Below are 20,795 nucleotides of genomic sequence, written 5' to 3'. Positions count from 1 at the left end.
GATATGAAACATGCTCATTTTCAGGGGCACATGCCATATATAGTTTATTAATTAAAACCTTGAAAAAAATTCTCTTTTAGGGTTCTAAATCCTAGCTTACAGTTATATGTTGACTTATTTACTACCGGTTGTTGATCTGATTATTCTGTAAGTTCCATAGCATCCGGGATCTCTTAGTAAGTGTAAATGTTGAGTGTGGTAGTTAATTTTGTCATCTTACTGTGTACCATGGGATGATCATATATCTGGGTAAACATTATTCTGTGTGTTTGACAGTGTTTGTGGGTGATAATTAACATGGAAACCAGGAGACCAAGTAGAGCAGATGGTCTTCCATGATGTAGGTGGGCCTTATCCAATAATGGAAGGCCTGGATACCAGCCTTCAAAATGGAGCTCAATATTTTGTGCCCTTTGTTAGACTCAAACTGAAACACTGGCTGTTCCTGGGTCCTGGATATGCTGATCACCCACCCTGCAGGTCTTGGAACTTGCTTGCTTCCATAATCATTTCAGTCAATTCCTTTCCCCATTCTTAACTTGCATGGCAACAATACAATTACAACCACTGCCACCCCCTCAGTCCCCAACAACAACATAATAACTAATTAAGAAACTGCAATTCAGATTTCACTGGAGTCTAAGATTAGATTCAGGAGTCAACCAATCACTGAAATATCATTGTGTGTAGTTTTAAGTGGAGCACCCAACATTTAGATTCTAAACATCTTCGATTCACAATACAACTAGAGGTCTGGGAACTGCTTCCCTTACAACAGGACTTCATCTAATCTCTAATCATACAACCAATATATAAGTATTAAAATCAAATATATATATCTTTCTTTCCAATTTGGCATTTATAAAAATGTTTTCATATTGGGTATAAATTTTGATCAGTCAATTTTATTTTCAGCAATCTACCATAAACAAACAGCCATCTATATTGTTGACAGTATTGTTTATTATGATATTGTATATACCAGCAAAGCCAGAAAGTGACCTAAAGGACCAACACAGGAGACTAGTATATAAAGGATGCAGAAATAGTGTACTGAGTGTCACCCTGTCTTATTCTCTTTAAAATGATTATGAAGGCATATTATTTACTGTCTTGAGAGGCATTAAACTTAGATAAACTACAAAGGACTAGTAGGATTTCATCAACTCTCTCTGTCTTTCTGTCTCTCTGTCTCTCTCTCGCTCACATACACACATACACACACACACACACACAGACACACACCCATAAAGACACACACAAATGCAACTCTGTAGAAGAAAATAGTTACAGACAACATTGTTTCATGACAGAAATATTAATACTAGTTTTGCTTTAAAATATTTACTTTAATTATGTGTGTGTGCCAGTGCTCACAGAGGCCAGAGGCATAGGATCTATGGGTATTAAGTTAGAGGAGATTATGGGGGGCCCTGTGTAGGTGCTGAGAAGTGAACTCGAGTCTTCTGGAAGGACAATACCAGCTCATATCCTCTGAGCCATCTCTCCAGCCCCATACATTTACTTTTTTGTCCCTACACGTTATAAAAATTACATACTATTTATGTATTCAAAAGACAACATTTCCCTTACATTAGTTGTCCATATCAACCAAATGCCTCTCCATCCATCAATATTATATTCCTCTCTACCTCTCTTATCCTGCCAGGCAAAGCACTAACACAGTTTCATGAGAGTCCTCTGTCCCTTCAAGTCCTGCATCAACCAGTATGACTCACATTGCCTTTAGCATGCAGTATTTGGATGATTTATTCTAGTTCACAGTAACACCTCTTATCGGAGAAAGACACAGAAATGTCAAAAAACCCCATGAATGATTGGGGGTGGGTAAGTGGAGGAACAAAGGAGGCTAAAAGAAGACCAGAAGTAATTGTTATAATTAGAAATACATCAAGAAGTTTAAACTTCTCACAATCTTGCTGTAAGAACCATTTTGCCGTCATCATTTTGCTGATGTTTGTTAACGATACATAGACATTTTAAGAGTCTACGGTGATGACAAAGCACCCTCTGTGTGCTGGAGACTCACTGAACAAAACATTACCTTTTCCTCTACTGTCACTGGAGGTACTACGGTCAAACACAGCAGATTTATGTAGCATCTTTAGATTGATTTTTTATTATTTTTGGGTTGAAAGGATAAGGAAAGGATTATGAATGGGGTAAACCTACTCAGAGCTCATCAGTTTCTAGTGAAGAACACCGTAAATCACCACTCCAAGGGGACAGAATCTATAAACCCATCAGTGACACCAGTGTCAGCTATGCTGGGGCATGAACAGGCTTGCTGTGTCTGTGACTATGACAATGTACTCCCGGCTTCAGAATGCATAGACCACTTATGATGACCACAGGTAATACACAAAAAACTCCCCAACTTTTACAAGAAGCTTTGTAGACATGTGACCTGCCAAGTCACAGCCCTATCTAGAAGCCACAGTTTAGTTTGTACTAACATGTTGTGATCTCTGCTATAGGAAGAATTCTATTCAATGAGCAACAATTTCTAGGACGTTCAGGAAAAGAACCAGCAGAGGACAGATAATTTGTAGTATGTTTGCAGACTGCAGGAGACAAAATGCTGACTACCCAAGAACTATGTGCTGGTCCAGGAGTTGTTGTTGTTGTCTGGGTGCTGGGTCAGCTGCCTATCTCCTAGCTTGTGCAGTATGCTGCACTCCCCTAGACCCCAGTTCTTGATCCTGACCTGTAGGCCCTGCAGGGCTCAGAGTCTCCTTGTGGAGTGAAGATGACAGCAGGCAGCAACATCTCTCAACATCTCTGTAACATCTCCTTGACTCTGCTGTCCAACACCAGGGAATCAACCATGTGTAGAGGGGAACCTAATAACACTCTTTCCCTTCCTCACCTCACCTGCTCCTAGGAGGTATGCAAGCCCATCATTCAATTTTTAGAAGTTATATATAACCAGTGCTAGATGGTTAAAACCAGCAATGAAATATCCTATTACATGTCTGCAGAAGTCATTAGCAGTTAGAGGTACTCTTTCTTTTTCTTTTTTATTGGCTATCATATTTACATTTCAGATTTTATCCCCTTACTCTATTTCCCCCACCCCACCCAGGAACACACTATCCCATCCCCCCTCCTCATGCTCTAAGAGGATGTTCCCCCACCCATCCCCCACTCCCACCTCCCCACCCTCAAATTGCTGCCTACCCCCCCCCCCACTCGGTGTCCAGCATTCATGGGATCATGCATCTCCTCTCCACCTATGCCTGACAAGGCCATCCTCCCCTACATATACAGCTGGAGTCATGGGTCCCTCCCTATGTGCTCCTAGGCTGGTGGTTTAGACCCTGGGGAGCTCTGCTTGGTTGGTATTATTGCTCTCTTCATGGGGCCACAAACCCTTTCAACTCCTCCATTGGGAACCCTTTGATCAGATCAATGGTTAGCTGTGAACATCCGCCTCTATATATGTCAGACTCTGGCAGACCTCTAAGGAGACAGCTATATCAGGCTCTTGTCAGCATGTACTTCCTGACATCCACATCAGTGTCTACCTTTGGTGACTGCTCGTGGGATGGATACCCAGCTGGAATGGTCTCCAGGTGGCCCCTCCTTCAGTTTCTGCCCCACACTTTGTCTCCATATTTGCTCCCTTGAGTATTTTGTTACTCCTTCTAAGTAGGACCAAGGCAACCACACTTGGTCTTCCAGTTAGAGGTATTATTAATGGGTTAGACTCACTTGGGACTCATGTTTCTGTAATGCATTGACTTAGCTGCAGATAATACCTGAGAAGTGGGTGCCATGGTACAGATTGGGTAAGACTTGTTTTTTAGGAATTTGGTGGTACTCTTATCTCATCAACATAGGCTAAAACCAACAACTCCTCACTTGAGGGTGCTCAAAGTTCTGAAGAGTGACTTTTTGATGCCAAAAGGCTATAAACTCTGTCCTGGGATCTCTCAGCATAAGCACCCAAATTTGCTCTTATATGTTTATAATAAAAACCCCCAAGACTGGCTTCAAATATAAAGAGACATAAATAAACACTTGGTAGACAGAAATTACTCCTGCAGAGTTCACAAGCAGGTTAGCCAAGGCAGTTAAAAATGAATTTTTAGAAAGAACTATTTCAGCCTTTCCCTATCTTTCCAACATAGAGCAAAGAAACAGTCTAACGCCATTTCAGTGACCTATGGGGCGAGCATTCTGTTATGCTCACTTTTCACTTTTTGGTGCTACATGGTAAAAGCAGTAATTTCTACAAGTGATCCAGAGTCAAGCTAGAAAGTGGGTTCTTTACTGTCAATAAATCCACTTTCTAATTATGCAGAAAGACATGTTTGTCTTTGGCACGAATTACATTAAAAATACCAGAAGTATCATTGCTTTAATGTGTATTACAGAAACATGAGTCCCAAGTGAGTGTAACCCATTAATAATACCTCTAATTGCTAATGACTTCTACAGGCATGTAATAGGATATTTCATTGCTGTCTAGATAGATATTTAACTATCTGTCCCTCATTCTTTCTGCATTAATTTGCCAGAGATTTCTCATGTGTTGTGCCAGTACACAATACACAACTGTTAGTGCCAACACTGCTCCATGTACTGTCCAGGAGGTTACTCTCTGGGCTGAGCATTCCTCAAGGAACCAGAACCTTAGGTCTGAATATTCTCTCAGCCAAAGGTTGTAATCTATGTAAGTAGTATATTCAGGTATGTTCCCAAGATGCACAGGGAATAAGGTTTGAATCAACTGTAGGATAAAAATGAAAAATAGCACCAGAGATGCCTCGCTCTGAAGAGAAACATAATATGTAAAGTCACAAACCTTTCCTTATAAGCTAAGTTTATCTATGTTGACAGATTTGAAATTTAACAAATTATGTTATTGAAACATATAGTCAATGAGTACAAGAGGGACCAAGAATACATCACATCAAAATCTCAGCCTTTTCCTCAGTTTCTAGCTTATTGTTTACTGAATGTCTATTATGTGCTAGTCACTTTTATGATCTAATTTTCTGTGTAGGGTTCATGTTTAGCATGTACACAAAAGAAGACTTCATCCACTAAGATTGTAAATGTTAAAGTAATGTGCCAAAATACAGTAACAACTTATGAGGTTCCAGGCCATCTTGGCTTCTATGGTGAAAGTCCAACTCAACAAAACAAAACAAAACAAAACAAAACAAAACAAAAGCCCACCTTTAACAAAAGCAAAGTCAATACCTCCTGCCAACATTCCCTTTACTCCCACAAATATGAATATGCTGTAATCTCCTTTGTTGCTTTCAACAGGAAGCTGTCTTATAGACACTTGCAAATTCCTGAAGACCCGAGTGCTGAGCAATAAGACACATACATGACCCTGGAAAGGCAGATAGAGGACCCTGCTCCAAGACCATGATAGATGGGGGTTAGAGGAATCATCAGTTATGGTCTTAAGTTCCAGCATTTGTAGAGCATGGTAGTATGTATTATGCAACCTGCATAAAACCCTTCTCTACAGCCCTTTCCTGTTGTTGTTGGACCCCAGCTGCTCCTTGTATCTCTGCAAACAGCTGTCTTTCCCTCTCTCTCATCCCTCAAGGAGTCAAGAGCCTTCCATAAGCAGATGTTCAGATCTTGTAATAAATTTTGCACTGAGAGCTCTACAGAATATAAAAATCATTACAATCTTTCATCCACAGAAGAAGCAAGAAATTTTACCCCTACAGGGCACCAGTCATGTTTCTAAGGGGAGTATCACCTTTAAAATCAATTACTGTGGTTAGAGCGAGGAATATATCCATTTCTTCCTACTCGCTGCTTCACCAGCGGTGTTACGACACAGAGGTGATAATGAATAGAACAGGAGGGAAGAAGGGAGAAAGGTTTCCACAAAGACTCCAGTTTCAAAAATGAAACTGAAGGTCATTCCTGTGTCTCATCCTGAGAGATGTCACTAGGACATTTCTTCTCAGAGCAAACTTGATGCTTAGGTCAGGAAGGGCAGGGAGACAGAAGTAAGATTCCCTCCATCCTGTCTGAGCCACTGTGAATTCGTGTTTTGGTCTAGGTTTTATTCATCTTTACACTTATAACCGGCATCTAGAAGGCCTTGTTTGCTAAATTAAGATGCATACATGAGTAGTTAGTATCCCCCTCCTTTTCTAAACAGCTTTGAATTCTAATAATACAAGAAGAGTTGGAAATATAAAATACAAGCTAGCATTAGCTTCAAAAGGGAAGCATTTCTGCAATTAACCATCAAGAACCTATTCCTTAACCAATACAGTTTAGAGACTTACAAACATTATACACATACTTTTTTGTTGTCTGGTTTTTTTTTTTTTTTTTCTTTTCTTTAAGACAGGACTTCACATGGTAGATCAGGCTGACCTGGAACTTGTTATTTTCCCAAGACTGGCCTCAAAATAATAGTTTTTCTGTGCCTTAGCCTCTTAAGTACTGGGCATGCTCCATCATTACCAAGCTCTATTCATACAGTACAACAGCCAGACATAGGCAGAGGAAAGCTGTCTGCCATGTATCAGAACCTATGCTCTCAGTTACTTTCTTTGTAAGTTGTTAAGTATGCAATGTTTAAACCGTGAGAGCATACCAGACTCCAATGTGAGATTATAAATGGATATTCTTTGATAGTATCTTATTTGTGAGTCCTGGCCCTTTTGCAGAGGGGCTGAGAGCCAGTACATAGAAAGAAGGGTTCAAAGGTTAGCCTATAGCATATTTAAAAAAAAAAATGAAATGAACCAGGCATTAAAAAACATTTGGCTTTACAATAAAAGTCACAGTCCTAATTCCAATCTAATAGTTTCCCTTAAAACAAACACACTAACACTGCAGTGAGCCATAGCTCACTTCACTAACTCACTCAACTGTTTAATTTTTGACTGTGCCTTATTATGGCAGTCCTCCAGCCTCAACCTCTTAAGTGCTGAGATTATAAGCATGTGCCACCACCCCTGCTGAAGTGGAGTCAAACCCAGGACCCTGAACCTAGGACAACCTCTTCACTTTTGTTTTGTTGCACATGTCCACACTCTTCCTTTCTTTTCTGCTTCACCCATGGATTGGAGGTGACGGGATGCAGGCAAGCTTGTTGGCTCTTACGCTGAACTGTACAGTGGGAGATGTGAAGGAAGAGAGTAGAATAAGAGCTATTTTCTGAGGATTCCAAGTAAAAGGGCAGGTGCAACAGTTAGGAGAAGAGGTCTTTGATGGCTTTAAAACATGGTCATAAACCTTGTGACACTACCATTTGGTGTCATTCCTTGAATGGTCTCATTCCTTGAATCTTGATTTTGACCAGTCCAATGCCACAGGAGCAATATTGTGTGCCCCCAAAACTGTGTTACAAAAGTTCATACAGGTTTGGTTTATTCAATGGACTTCTGAGTCCATGTAGGAAGTCTGACTTCCCTGAGGAATGAGGAAGTCCAAATGAAGAAGCCAGACACAGATGTTTTCATCAGTGGTTACTGCCGATCCTAGTATACACAGCCAAACCTGACCCTAAGCGTTAGTTTTCCATGTTGTGGTTTCTCCAACAGAGGCTGACATTCTCTATCAGTTATAAGGCAGTGCCAGAACATACTGCCAGAATTCCTGACACCCAGAGTCTGTAGGCATGATAAAAAATTGGCACTGCCTCTTCACTCTATTAAGTTTTGGACCAGGAGCAACAGATCTTTGACATATTAGTGCCTGTAGAATACTATGAAAATTGCATTCATTTTGTTTAGGGTTGCTGGCTGTTTGAAAATATGTCATTAGATCCTCTACTGCAGTGGTTCTCAACCTTCCTTATGCTGTGATCCATACCACAGTTCCTTATGTTGTAGTGACCCATGAATCATAAACTTGTTTTTGTTGCTACTTTAGAATATAATAATGTAATATCCAAGATTCTGACATGTGACCCATGTGAAAGTGTTGTTTAACCCCCGAGGGGTAGCAGCCCACATGTTGAGAACAGCTGTTCTATTGTGTAGTTGTCTTAAATGCCCATGAAATCTTGGAGGAGTCTCTCTCGAAAAAGTTTCTGTTGTCTCCTGAGCAGGAATCCTACCTCGGCTCTTCAGGGTAAGCCCTCCCTATACTACCCACTTTGCAAGGCCACAGTCCAGTGGTACACAAGCTCCTGGTGCCAGCACGTCATCACTTAGGAGACAGACATTTGATAGCTGACTTCTAAGACTTACTTTTCCAGGTTGTCCGGCAAGGACTTATAGTTTCTGTCCTGACCTGAGCTCTGACCTGAGAAATCTTTAAATCTTTCCTCTAATCCTTTTATCCATAGCTGTCAAATATGTCCTTATGATAGTAGGTTACTTCAATAACTAACGAAAGTAGAAAATCCAGCAAGAATCACAGACGGACTGATTTGTATTCTCTGAGTTGTTCAGGGGCTAAAGGACAAATCATCACTCCACAGCAGTGTCTGTTCTGTACTCTCAAAAAACAAGCAAGTTTAGATGTATGTACAGAAAGACAAGAATTGATTATTAGGAAGTGAAGAGCGCTTCCATCCACCCCATACATCCCTTATGACCATCACGTCATAAGGGGAAATGGACATGCATGCCAGGGATGATGCTTCTGCCCATGGTCAGAGCACTCTGGAACGCTGTTCCTTCCTATGGCTCTGAAGATGCTCATGTGTTCCACCCTCCTAAAAACTACAGAGTTAAGCATGTGAATTCTTTTCAGCAGCTTAAGAGTAGGAAATGAAGATGTCTTTTCATCTTACACTTGTTGTGACTGGCAGAACCCCTGGGAACTTGAAAGTATTTACTGAGCAGGTACCTCACATCCTTCTGCATATTGTTCTTTGACAGTTTCATCCTCTGAGGGTCACTCCGCCTTTTGGAACCAGTCAAATGTAATTCAGAGTGAGGTATAGAGACAGGCCTTGGTACTGTGCAGTTTTCTTACATGTACCATAAGCTAAAATGGCAGACCATTCTGGAAACTTATTTGAGTTAACTGGAAGGTATTCCCATGCAAAATCACTCAGATGAAGGAATCTCATAACTCCTGAAGAATAACTGCTCAGGGATTCCTACTGTAACTTTTTAAAAAAAGGCTTGAAAAAGCAAATTCTTTATTGCTTCATTAGTGTGTATATATGTGTGTGCACACATGTGCATGTGTTTTTGTGTTCCTTGAGTGTGCAGTGAAATACAGATGGGCTTGCTATTCTAGCATGTGTGAAGGCCCAACACTTGCCCCTCTCTAGTGGCTTTTTATTCTATAGTCTTTCTACTGCTTTACTTCTCAGGAAAAGCAAATCTCAATCTAGGCATAACTAGAAATCCCAATCTAGGCATTCCATCTTTGTTTGGCTTATGCTTATCTGTTGCACTATCTACAGGTACTGGTAAAAATGGTAATTTCTCTAACCCATATGTGGTGAAGTTCAGTCGGACCAATGTCAGCCGACAGCCTGAATCTATTAGGATAAAAGCAATGCCATTTGTTCACTCAGGACTTTGTGCACATGGGGATTTCTGGACAAAACTATCTCCACATCAGCAGTGTGCTCCTGAAATCAGGGCCATCTTATGTATTTTCAAAGACTCAAAATCATCTCCCCCTTCAAAGAAGCCAGTTAAGGATTGTATGAGCTCTGCTGGCAGTTCCTGTGGGCTCTAGGACATTGTTTATGAGCCATGGCTTATCAAGGTAACACATGGAAGACAGGGAGGATTTAGTTGAAATTCAGATTACAACTCTAACTCCCCCTGCCCAGCACACGCCTTAAATGCCAAATGAGACATAAACTGAAAATACACACTGGTGTTATGCAGGCATTATCTAGGCAGTGCAGTGGAAATTCCAAGTAGAGGGGCAGACAGGTTATCAAGGGTATGATAAGAGAGCCCAGGCATAGCTGGAGAATTGGGGACCTTCTGGTAACAGACAGAAAGCCTGTATTAGATATGTCACCATATCTATTTTGTGGCCTAAGAAGCAAAAAGGTGCTCCCTAAATGTCTGTGAAGCTGTGGCAAAGCTATGGAAAGGAACAGAAGAAACACTACCACCCTATTTCCATTGTATGGGGCTGGCCTGCACTGCAGCTACTGCTGATGGGACAGACATGGAGCTCACAGGTTTGTCAACTTAAGATGTAGCTCTAATCCAGGCCAAAGAGAAGTCTCCCACACAGCAGGAAAAAGAATGATCAAAGTAACTGTGCTGTTAGCTTCCAACTTAGGAGGAGAAAATGGTTTCTTTGGCTCAGTTTTGAAGGTTTCATGACTAATTGGGCCTGGTATTCAGGACCTGTGGTACACAGGTGTGGAGGGAGATCAGAGTTAGAAGACGAGAAAGAGAGTAGGGGTTGCTGTTATCCGAATTATTAGAATTATCTGGACATTCATCTACCAACACAAACTACCTTTGGCTATTGAAGAACACGCTGCTATGAATAAAGACATACAAATATCTCTTCATTACTCTGCTTTCAGTTGTTAAGGCAATATACTCAGAAGTGGAGCTGCTGGCCACATGGGAACTTTGAGAGAGGGAGTCTCTGTCGGGCTTTATACTATTGTGCTCCCTCGTGTTTATAATACATTTTAGGTTATGGTCTTTTTTCAATACTTTTAATTAATTTTTTTTTGGAGACAGTTTCATACTACATAACCTTGGTTGGCCTGGGGCTCCCTATAAAAACCAGCCTTACTCAAAGAGATCCACTTGCTTCTGCCTCCTAGGTGCTGGGATTAAAGACATCCACCATCATGCCCAGTTTCTAATTCTTTCCTACTATGCTTAATCAGAGAAGATGAGACTATGTAGATGGAGGCTTTCTATGTTGAATAGAAGTCAACCAATTTCCTGCCACACACCAGTTTCTTACCTGAAAAGAAATAAGCCAAGGTCAGCACCCAGGCCTAAGTTAGGAATCAGCTGACTCTAGTTTCCTGTGCACTTATCCTTCTGCCTTCATGTGTAGTCTCTTCAGCATCTATGCTAATGATCTCCCTAAGATCCTGGCTCAATCACAACATCTAGCATGTTCAAATTCAGCAGCTTGTTTGCTTCCCTAATGCTGCCCACCCTCAGGTGCACTGTAACCTGGATCTCACTGGCATCCAGAACATGTCCATGTCTTTAACCAGCCTCCTGGCTTTCTGCTTTTTTCAAACTGCCACCCTTGCATTTCCTCTTCCTCAATGTGACTTCTGCTTCTTTGGTCCCTTCCATCATCCTAGTCTCAAAGGCCTTGCTGCTCTGCTAACCTGGCATTGGTCATCAGTCACTGCTGTGATGTCCTTGAGTGTGGCCTTCTTCCAATGACTCCCTTTGTTGTCTTGTCTTTGCTACTTGTAGCTTAGGGAAAATGTGCCAATCTCTTTATGTGCTCTAAATACTGTGAATCAAAGCTGGATGCTCTTGCTATGAAACATGTGATTCAATTTCAACTTTACTATATCTATGCCTGCTTTCCTTCTACTCTGACTTGATGGTGTGTTTCTCCCAAATATCCACACTACAGACTTTTCACTTTCCTCACATAACTATGTCTTAATCGTATAACCCAGACTTTACTCAGAAAATTTCACTCTTAAGTCTCTGAAAGGATCAGGACCATTTAGAATTAATTTTCTTGTCAATATAAAGAAAAACACAAAGGAGAGTCCTGGCTTATCTGATAATGCTGAGCATACATTGTTAAACAGAACCAGGATGAAAGGTAAATGACAAGAAGGGAAATATGAGTGTTTTCAGTCCCTTGTATGTCCTTGTATGTTGTACAGTCTACACTCTCCCCTCCCTCTTTCTCTCTCTTTCCTTCCATACAAGGAATTTCAGAAAGACTGCCTTCCCCTGTAGCTCGAGGACCATGTCCTATTACACTCTTTATTGGATTTCAGTGATTCCTTGCAGTAGCTCTGCTCCGAGTCAACACACATCCTAACATCGTCACATCCTCACACCCACATACAGACCCACGGGCCCTGTCTTCAAACGCTTGCCTTAACCATTCCCTGTTCTTTCCTCCCAAGCAGTTCTTCCATGTCTTTCCCACTCTCATTCCTGCTATTCCTTCTGTCTTTTCTCTCTGACTTTCTTATATCCAACATGGGTTACTTGTATGTTTTATCAGGTGGTCGAGCAGCCTCTGAGCTCCAGGTCTGCATTCTGATGGATGCACCTACAAAGTCAAGAACTGGCAACTTAGCCTCAGTTTGAGGGAACTTTGCCTTCCCTCATTTGCCTTTCTTTTGTTCCCTCCTGTAGTTAACCGCATTCCTTGAACTGAGTGATGAACACACACTCACACTAGTGTAAGAAGCCAACTTTGTTCTTAATGGGGCAGCTCAGCCTGTGCCCTGGCAATCAGGTAGAGCAGTAGCCTCTAGGTCCTATTATGGATTATTAAACCCAGACAGGTATTAATTAATGTGATATTTCTGAAACCCCACAAGGTTGTATAGAAATAATGAAGAGTAAAGTCAAACCAATGCTGTTAACATTTTAGAACAGGTCCAAGTGCAAATGTAGTAATTGGCTTTGTAATGACTGTTTTTGTATTGTTTTAGCTATTCTTTAAGCTGTTAGAATTAAAGAAAAAAAAAAACCCAACTATATTAGAATAGCAACTGCTTTTTAAATTGGTTAAAGAAACATAGATTAGATTTTAGTCAATGCTTAAATATTTACCAAAGATCCATTTTAAAGTTTCATTTATTGGATACTAAGATTAATAAACTGGTCATTATGTGTGATGAATTTATCCATGGTCATAGCCTTCTGGCTATTAAAAACCAATCAATGTTCAGTGTACATCATTCATATATCTCTTATTTGTTTTAATGGCTTGGGGTCATGGCTTTAAATAGGGGAGAGCAGGTGCTTAGAACGACAAGCCTGAACATGTGTATTCTCATAAGGTGGCTCTGATGGACTGCCCCTTTGTGGAATCACTGTTCAGGTCCACTGTTAATTAGTACAGAGAGTATAATAACCCATATCTGTGTGTCACACTCAGATTACTAGTCCAGTCTCATTTTGCTTGGGATCAATGGATCTTTGGCATTCTTTAGATGAAATGCATCAATCTTAAGGAGGCTTTAACAAGAGAGAAGAATATCTTATACTGCAGAGACTTTTATTATAAGGAGATTGTATTTGTACATATGCTTTATCCTTACTATCTACCATTTACCAGAAACAGTGGGAAAAGCTATAATGGAAGCAGAAATCTTAGCCATTGAGACATATTTAATTACTAAAGACTTTTGCTCTCACCCCTTTGCCTTCACCCTCTGTGAGGGTGTCTCTGGGGAGATGAGTACAACCAAAGCTCACAGGCATGATTAAGGAAGGCATTCAGGAACTGGGTTTCTAGTTGGCTTAGTCAGGGCTCATGGGCATATGTTTGAGAAAAGAAAATCAATCACATGTACTGAATTGTAATGTTTGTCCTTCCCCTCCCCCCCCCCCCCCGTATAAACCACTAGAGGTTCCCTGTACCCCCCAATCTTACACTACATCTTCCATTTGCTGCTGGGTAAACCACTTCTATACTGAATGTCTAATTCTGTGGCCTGAAGAGGCATTCATTGTTTGTATTCACCCCAGTCAGTGACAACAGAAATAGCATCTGGCAATTCAATAAATGATAGTTATTATAGTACGCATGGTTATCCTTCCTAGAAGAGCTGTGTACTAACAAAATAATTCTTAGATTCTATTTGGTAAAAAAACAATTCTGGAGAATAAAATTTATTGTGATGTGTCCTATAGAATCTCCTATTTGGGACGCCACACCAAGTCTCATTTATCTATCTGCTCCCCGACTCTTCTCAGATCCAGGAAGTAAGTGCTTGAGTAAGTCATTTCTCATCCTTTGCTGATGGCTAAAGGTAAACTAGAGGAGAACAAAGACTATGACAGAGAACCAGGTCTCTGGAGCTCCTGCTGGAATCTATGGTCTATCACAGGGACTGAGTTAGTGGTAACTCTCTCTCTACTTTATATCCGCTGAGAGAAGACCTCAGATGAAGTTGTCACTCAGATGCATGCAATGGGAATGTGAAGTGATGGTTATGGAAGCTAGATTCATAAAATCATATTACAACATATAGAAATCAATGTAACACATTCCACATTAAAAACATATAATCTATATTTGTCAATTAAAAATAAGGACACAAATAAAAGTTATATTTTTTTTCTTGTGCATCAAAACTTCTGTGTAAGGGACTATGGGACAATCTATCCAATTTCCTATCTTTCCAATTACTCTCATTTGTCTTTAAATGATTTTTCATGTGGTTTTGTTTGACGAGGCAATGGGGACTGAACCTAAGTCCTACATGGTAGAAAAATACTCTACCACTGAGCTACATACCTGTAGATGCTATGTCATAACAAACAAACTGTAGAAACCAAGGTCAGGTAGATAGTGTGCACTGAGACCTCACAATAGAGAGCTTTACTACAATCAGGCTGTCTCCCCTTCCTCCCAAGAACTGGTTCTTTTAAAGAAAAAAAAATGTTCTTTTTTTTTGTCCTTGTTTGGAAGCTAATGGATACTAAATACCTTGTGCTCAGATGGGGCCTACACCAGTTATGTACCCGCCAGGTTAGAATGAGGAGATGCTGTTAAAAATGGTACAAACCCAAAAAGGATTTATTTACTTTTCATACAAATAATAAATGTATATGAAAATAATAAACAATAAACTCTATTAAGACTTTGGATATTTAGAAAATGAATCCTATTCTGGACAGAAAACAAACCCATGATATGAAGAGATTCAAGGTCCTGCTTCTGGGCTGAGGATGAATTAACTGGTTTGCTTTCTAATGTCTACTTACCTACGATAAACCCTTACTACGAATGCAGATCAGATACTTCTGGATCTGAATGTAAGGAAATGGTTCTGAATTATAGAGTACTCTCAGAAGTGGTAACAAAGTAGAACACTCAGGAAGATAACCCTGCACATACTGCTTAAGTCCATGACACCGGAGCTGTATAAGTCTGGAGGACAAGTCTTCTCCTATACCTCTAACTGAACTTTGAACTTCCTTCCGCTGGATCAAACTCAACACCTGCAAGCTTTCACAGAGTCTCTGGCTGCTGGGAACAAGTACTAAGAACTTGCTAGAGAGTTTATATTCATACCATAATACAGCCAGAAGATCCATAAACACAGCAATCCCCTTAATTTTGAGACACACCATTCCACATGATTCCAAAATCTTAGGCATTAGAAATCCCAAAGTCTATAACATTCCACGTGGTAGCTGGGACAAAGCAAAAAGCCACTTAGGATTCAATTCTGTGGATGATTATGACTTTTTTAATGATAATTTTTCTTTTGTTGAAAGATTTTTTTTTTCACACAATGTATTCTGATTATAATTTCCCTTTCCCTGACTACTCCCAGTTCCTCCCCAACTCCCCTCCTATCCAGATTTACACCATTTCTGTCTTTACTTAGAAAATAAACATTTAAGGCATAATAATAAAAAGATAAAGCAAAACAAACAAATCAGAATATGAAAAAACAAACAGAAGAAAAACAGCCAAAGGAAAAGCACAAGAAGTACATTTGCACACATAAGAACCCCATAAAACCACAAAACTGGAAGCTATAAATATATATGCAAAGGACCAGTAAGGTTAAAAAACAAGGCCCTGCCACAGCACACTGTGAGACAAAGAACCCCTAAAGATGGCACTGTGTTCATTTTATGTTACATGCAATGTCTGTATGAACAATTGAAAAGTCAGAGAAGAAAAAGTACCCCAAGATGGTAAAGCCACCTGTCCAAACATGCCAACACATGCTTCAACCACTGCTACCCTTAAACAGGCATTTTCATTAGGAGGATGCTACTGTGTTTAAACCCTGAAGTCCATCTGATCTAAAGAATTCCTTTACTGGTATAGCAAAGCAGACTAATATGAACATCTCTGTTTATCACGTGAACAAAGGTGATTTATGGAGTTTTTCCAAGTTTCTGCTGTGATTTAATGACACAATCAGATGAGTTCAAGGCTTCATGCTTTCTAACTTGCCTCAACTACCACACAAAGCGATTATTGCTTCCCCACTTTAATTTTTCTATAGGATTTTGCTAAAATCAGGTCTGAGTTTACTCTGGAATAATAAAGTATTATACTAAGCACACAGCATAGACAGCACTGCTGTTTCTGTAAGTTCCTTGCCAGGCGTGAGGCAATTGATTTTGAGGCTTAAAATTTTGTTTTTGAAAGCACAATTTAGCTTAAGAAGAAGGCTAAACTTTTTTGACTAAAATAGCTGTGATTCAAAGTGCTTTCATATATGAAGATGAATTCTAGCCCAATATGACTCTATTTCAGAAAAAAAAACCTATACAGAAGAAAATTCATGTGGTATTCTGTAGTAGTGTTGGTTCTAAACATCTTAATGAGAAATAAATTGAATATGATGACTCTAATAGGCTATGACATAAAATTGCAATGGGCAGATATGTACTTGATTAAAGTATCTCTATCAAACACAGCGACACATAACACATATTCAGGACACAATACATCTGTCTTTTATGTGACTTACAACACTGAAGTCGAGGAACAAGAACCTTGAACAGATCTTCCCTCTGACATCTGGGAAGCATTCTGACTTAACGACTCTTTCCAGAGACAGTGCTTTCAGACATCTCTGTTCCATGTCTCAGTTGCCCAGAAATAAGTACTTGGAAAGACAGGTGCAGACAGCACACACTACACTGTGTGTGTTTTGATGGCAAGGTGGAAGAACAGTTACTCATTTCAGAAACCCCAAAAGCATGATCTCCCCTCTCAGAGAGTTCACTGGTAACATGCTCTGTCACTACTGAAGAAGAAGACAAATGTTAGCAATCTAGTTCCCACTGTTTCTGTGTCATAGTTAGCACAGCCTACTCTAATCTTACGTGAAAAGGCTCTACTAGTAGTTTGAATTGCCAGTCTAAGAGTCTATAATAAGTTTTATAAATTATAAATAAATTGGATTAGAGTAAGTGGTTTGATGCAACTATGGTAAGGGAAATGCCAGCCCAATGTACAATATAAAAGCTGCCATTACCCTACACTACCCAACACAGAGCACAAATAGGCAGAGGTTGATTACAGGTGGAAAGGGACTCAATGTATTATCAGCATTACAAAAGAAGCTGCAGACTCAATTACCAATAGAACATACTTCAAATCTTCTCTTCAGTAATGGCAATCTGACAGATGACAATTATAAATACTTATCAACATAGTGGAAATGCCCCTATCAGTCTCATACCTAGTTAAATAGAGTTAAATCTGAGAAAGCTTCATAGTCAGTGTGGTCTTGGGAAATTTTCAGATTCTAACCATGCAAAGCAAAGGTTCTGAATCTGAACCCCCAATAAGGTATGCAAAATATCATCTCTATGTACACAAGTAGCTGTTTCTGAGGCAAGTGCAAGGACTTATTCTTTATTATGGTGCTGTATTAAAAGTTGCTTCAACGACTTAAAGGACATGTTTATCACACAGTCTAGTCCTTTTAATGATATATATTTATTCTATAAAAGCTATCAGGGACATACACATACATGCAGATATTTATGGCAATATTATAATTAGAAAAAAACAGAAACCAAGTAAATATTCAACATTTTCAGGCCAGTAAACAAATTATAGGAAGCCAAAAATGAAATACTGGAAACCATTAAAAAACATGAGTCAAAATAAACTTGAGTCATATGAGAAATGTTCACCTTATGTTGAGATAAAAATAGCTTTAATAAACCCAGCATGCAAGTTATCTTTGCACAGGGGCTAGAAAAGAGAAGCAGATCTCTTTTTGTTCACTTTAATGATGCAAGCAGGTTCAGGGGTATCTCAGGCAACCCAGGGAAGCAAAGCTTCTGACACAGCCTGACCCTCAGGCCTGAGAAGGAACAGTAAAACACTAACTCCAAGGTCAGGCTTTAGTATGGGCCAGATCATGAGTGTGTTCAACCACAAATGGGGAGTGAAACAGACTAAGAAATGTGACTGATTATAAGTTAGGATTTAGTCTTGCTAAATGTGAATCTCACTGTGCTATGCAGAAATTGATGATAAGAGAATGAGAAAAGCCATCATTTTGTAGCCACTAACATAAGAATTGACTCAGACATGGTATATTAATGGGTCTGAAAAATCACTGGATGAAAAGCTGCTGGAGCTTTATTTATCAGAAAAGAAATAGATTATTAATTATAGAGAGAAACAGGATTTTTACAATGAAAATATCTGGTTAAATCCATTCTAACAAATGACCAAACTAAGTATGAAACAATAGCACAAAAGACATTATACGTTTCTTGAAATAAACAATGGAAAAAAAACCCTAGATTACCCACACAGTTTTCTTGACAAGGGTATAATTTTGAATATGTCACTAGATAATAACCTGGCAAAGTCAGATGGGAGGACATTCTGGGCTAAATATGCTTATGTCATGAGTGTTAATAAAAACTGCACAAGAATTCCATGTTAAAGACTAAAGAGACATGACTACAAAATGCAATGCTCGGCTCATGCACGCAAACCACCACTTATGACTTCAACAGCTACACAGATGCCCTCTTAGATTTGGATAATTTGTCTTAAAGGACCACACATCTACTCAGATGGCCCTAATTTGAACCTCAGTCCTGTAAAGTCACTGACTCTGGGCGAGTTATTTAAAAAAACAGGGTCTGCTTTGTTTCCCCTTATGGCACTCTTAGGTTCTTCCCTCTGCCCAGTGTGTCTCTCTCAGGGGAGTACATTTGCACTCATTAGAACAAGATTCTAAACTCTGTGGAATGGACTGTGTAGCTCTGGAATAGCTACTTAAATAGGCACAATTGTCTCTTTAACTTACAGCCCTTTGGCAGCAGGGGCTCAGTTTTCCTTCTTGACACAGCTTCTCCTTTCACATGCAAAATATGGCCCCAGAAAACAACACATCAAATATTGGCAGGAATCTAAAGCCATAATGTTTGAAGTTATCTGTACATATGATTTATTGTAGACGTTTCACTGTTATAACCTGGTAATTAGGAAATATTGATAAATGCAAACATATTATTGATGTCAATTATAGAAGCACAAGATTGACGAGCTTCCCAAACTGCACTGACAGCAGCAGTTAGAGAGTAATGCCCATCAATACACATCTAGTCACCACCAATGCAGAGCAATTAGGCTGCCAGGAAACAATGCTCTCACAATAAAATTGAGAATATTCAAACAATTGAGCAGGGAGCCAAGAGAAAGCTCTATTAGAACTTCAGTTGAAGATCTACTCAGTGAAAACCAACATACTAGGGATTCAGGATAAGGCAGCCAAAGAAATTGTTTGAGTGAAGAGAGCCAAAGATGAAGTTCCAAAGAGGAGATACAGTCAATGTTATTAGAGTTAGACAGAAGAAGTGGATTCAAAATCTAACTGGATTAACAATAAGGAAGCCTATGCCTTTATGGTAGTAGTTGAATTTGTATAGAGAAGCACCTAGCTTCCAAAAAACTTGAGATACATATCAACTACACCCACTGTATTGAAGACCTCCATGAAGAAATAAAAAAGGCATATGGTCCTGTCCCAACTGGGAAGAGGGAAGACCATTTTCTTTCATCCACACACTAGAGAAGGGCCACAGAGAGAGTGAAAATCAGGAGTCTCATCTAGAGCTGAGGGCTGAATCATCCCATGCGTGGTGTTTCCCATTCCAATCATTTTCTCTTTCCAGCACTGTAAAGTTAGCAAGGGGCTTTTTTTTTTTTTTTTTTTTTTTTTTTTTTTAAAAAAACAGAGTGGAGTTCATAGATACCAAGAAAGTCAGGCCCAGGGTTTACATTGTACTCTGCCTCATTTTAGCCTTCCTTAGATGCTTCAAAGTTGGCCTTCTAATTCAAATCTATATGTTTGTGTAACAAAGGTAGACATTATTCTATACATCATGTCAACTCATATGCAGTCGGAGGACTACAAATAAACTATAGGTATGAATGAATGCTTAGGAGAATGTGGCAAAACTGGCATCCGTATGTACTGCTGATGGAAATACACAGTGGTGCAGCCACTCTAGAGAATTTGGCAGTCCCTCAGAGTAAAAGCCTGATTATTTCACTCCTAGGTGTTTACTGAAGAGAAATGAAAGTATATGGTTTGAAATATCTTCTCAGAAACTTGTACAAAGCTGTTTAAGAGGGCAAAAAAGGAAAACAACCAAATATTCACCAATAACTTAGGAGTGAATAAAATTACAGTGAGTACAATCCAGTAACAAGGTGGAATGAAGTACTGAAATATGATGCGGATGGATTACCCTGAAAAGGTATTATGTGAAAGGAGTTAGTCCAGGCATAAACTCCAGGCCATGTCCTGCTCTGCTCTCCTTCCTTTCCCTCCTCTTCCTCTTTGTCAACTTGACATAAGTTAGACTTATCTGTGAAGAGGAACTTCAACTGAGGAACAAGTCCACATCAGATTGCCCATAGGAAAATATGTAGGACATTTTCTTAATCGATGGTTGATACTTGAGAGCCAAGATCACTAAGGGCTGTGCCATCCCTGCGCAGGTTGTCCTGTGGTATGTAAGACAGCAGGATGAGTAAGCCATGGGGTGCAGGCCAGTAACAGCACTTCTCTATGGTCTGTCAGCTCCTGCCTCCAGTTCCTTCCCTGACTCCCTTAGATGATGCTCTGTGACGTGGAACTGAAACCTGAAATTAAACCTTTCTTCCACAAGTTGCTACTGGTCATGGTCTTTTGCTCCTGACCA

General features: G+C 39.8%; 1 protein-coding gene across 1 annotated transcript in view; it reads right to left on the bottom strand.

Annotated features, from left to right (window-relative positions):
• The window catches only part of Lyrm4 (LYR motif containing 4), a 120,831-nt gene that overhangs the window by 60,328 nt on the left and 39,708 nt on the right, over positions 1–20,795 (bottom strand). The window lies entirely within an intron of this gene.

Source organism: Arvicanthis niloticus, chromosome 8 (assembly GCF_011762505.2).
Source record: "Arvicanthis niloticus isolate mArvNil1 chromosome 8, mArvNil1.pat.X, whole genome shotgun sequence".
NCBI classification, from domain to species: domain Eukaryota; kingdom Metazoa; phylum Chordata; class Mammalia; order Rodentia; family Muridae; genus Arvicanthis; species Arvicanthis niloticus.
Note: the sequence above shows the minus strand (reverse complement) of the source record. Positions and strands in the feature narration are given on the sequence as shown.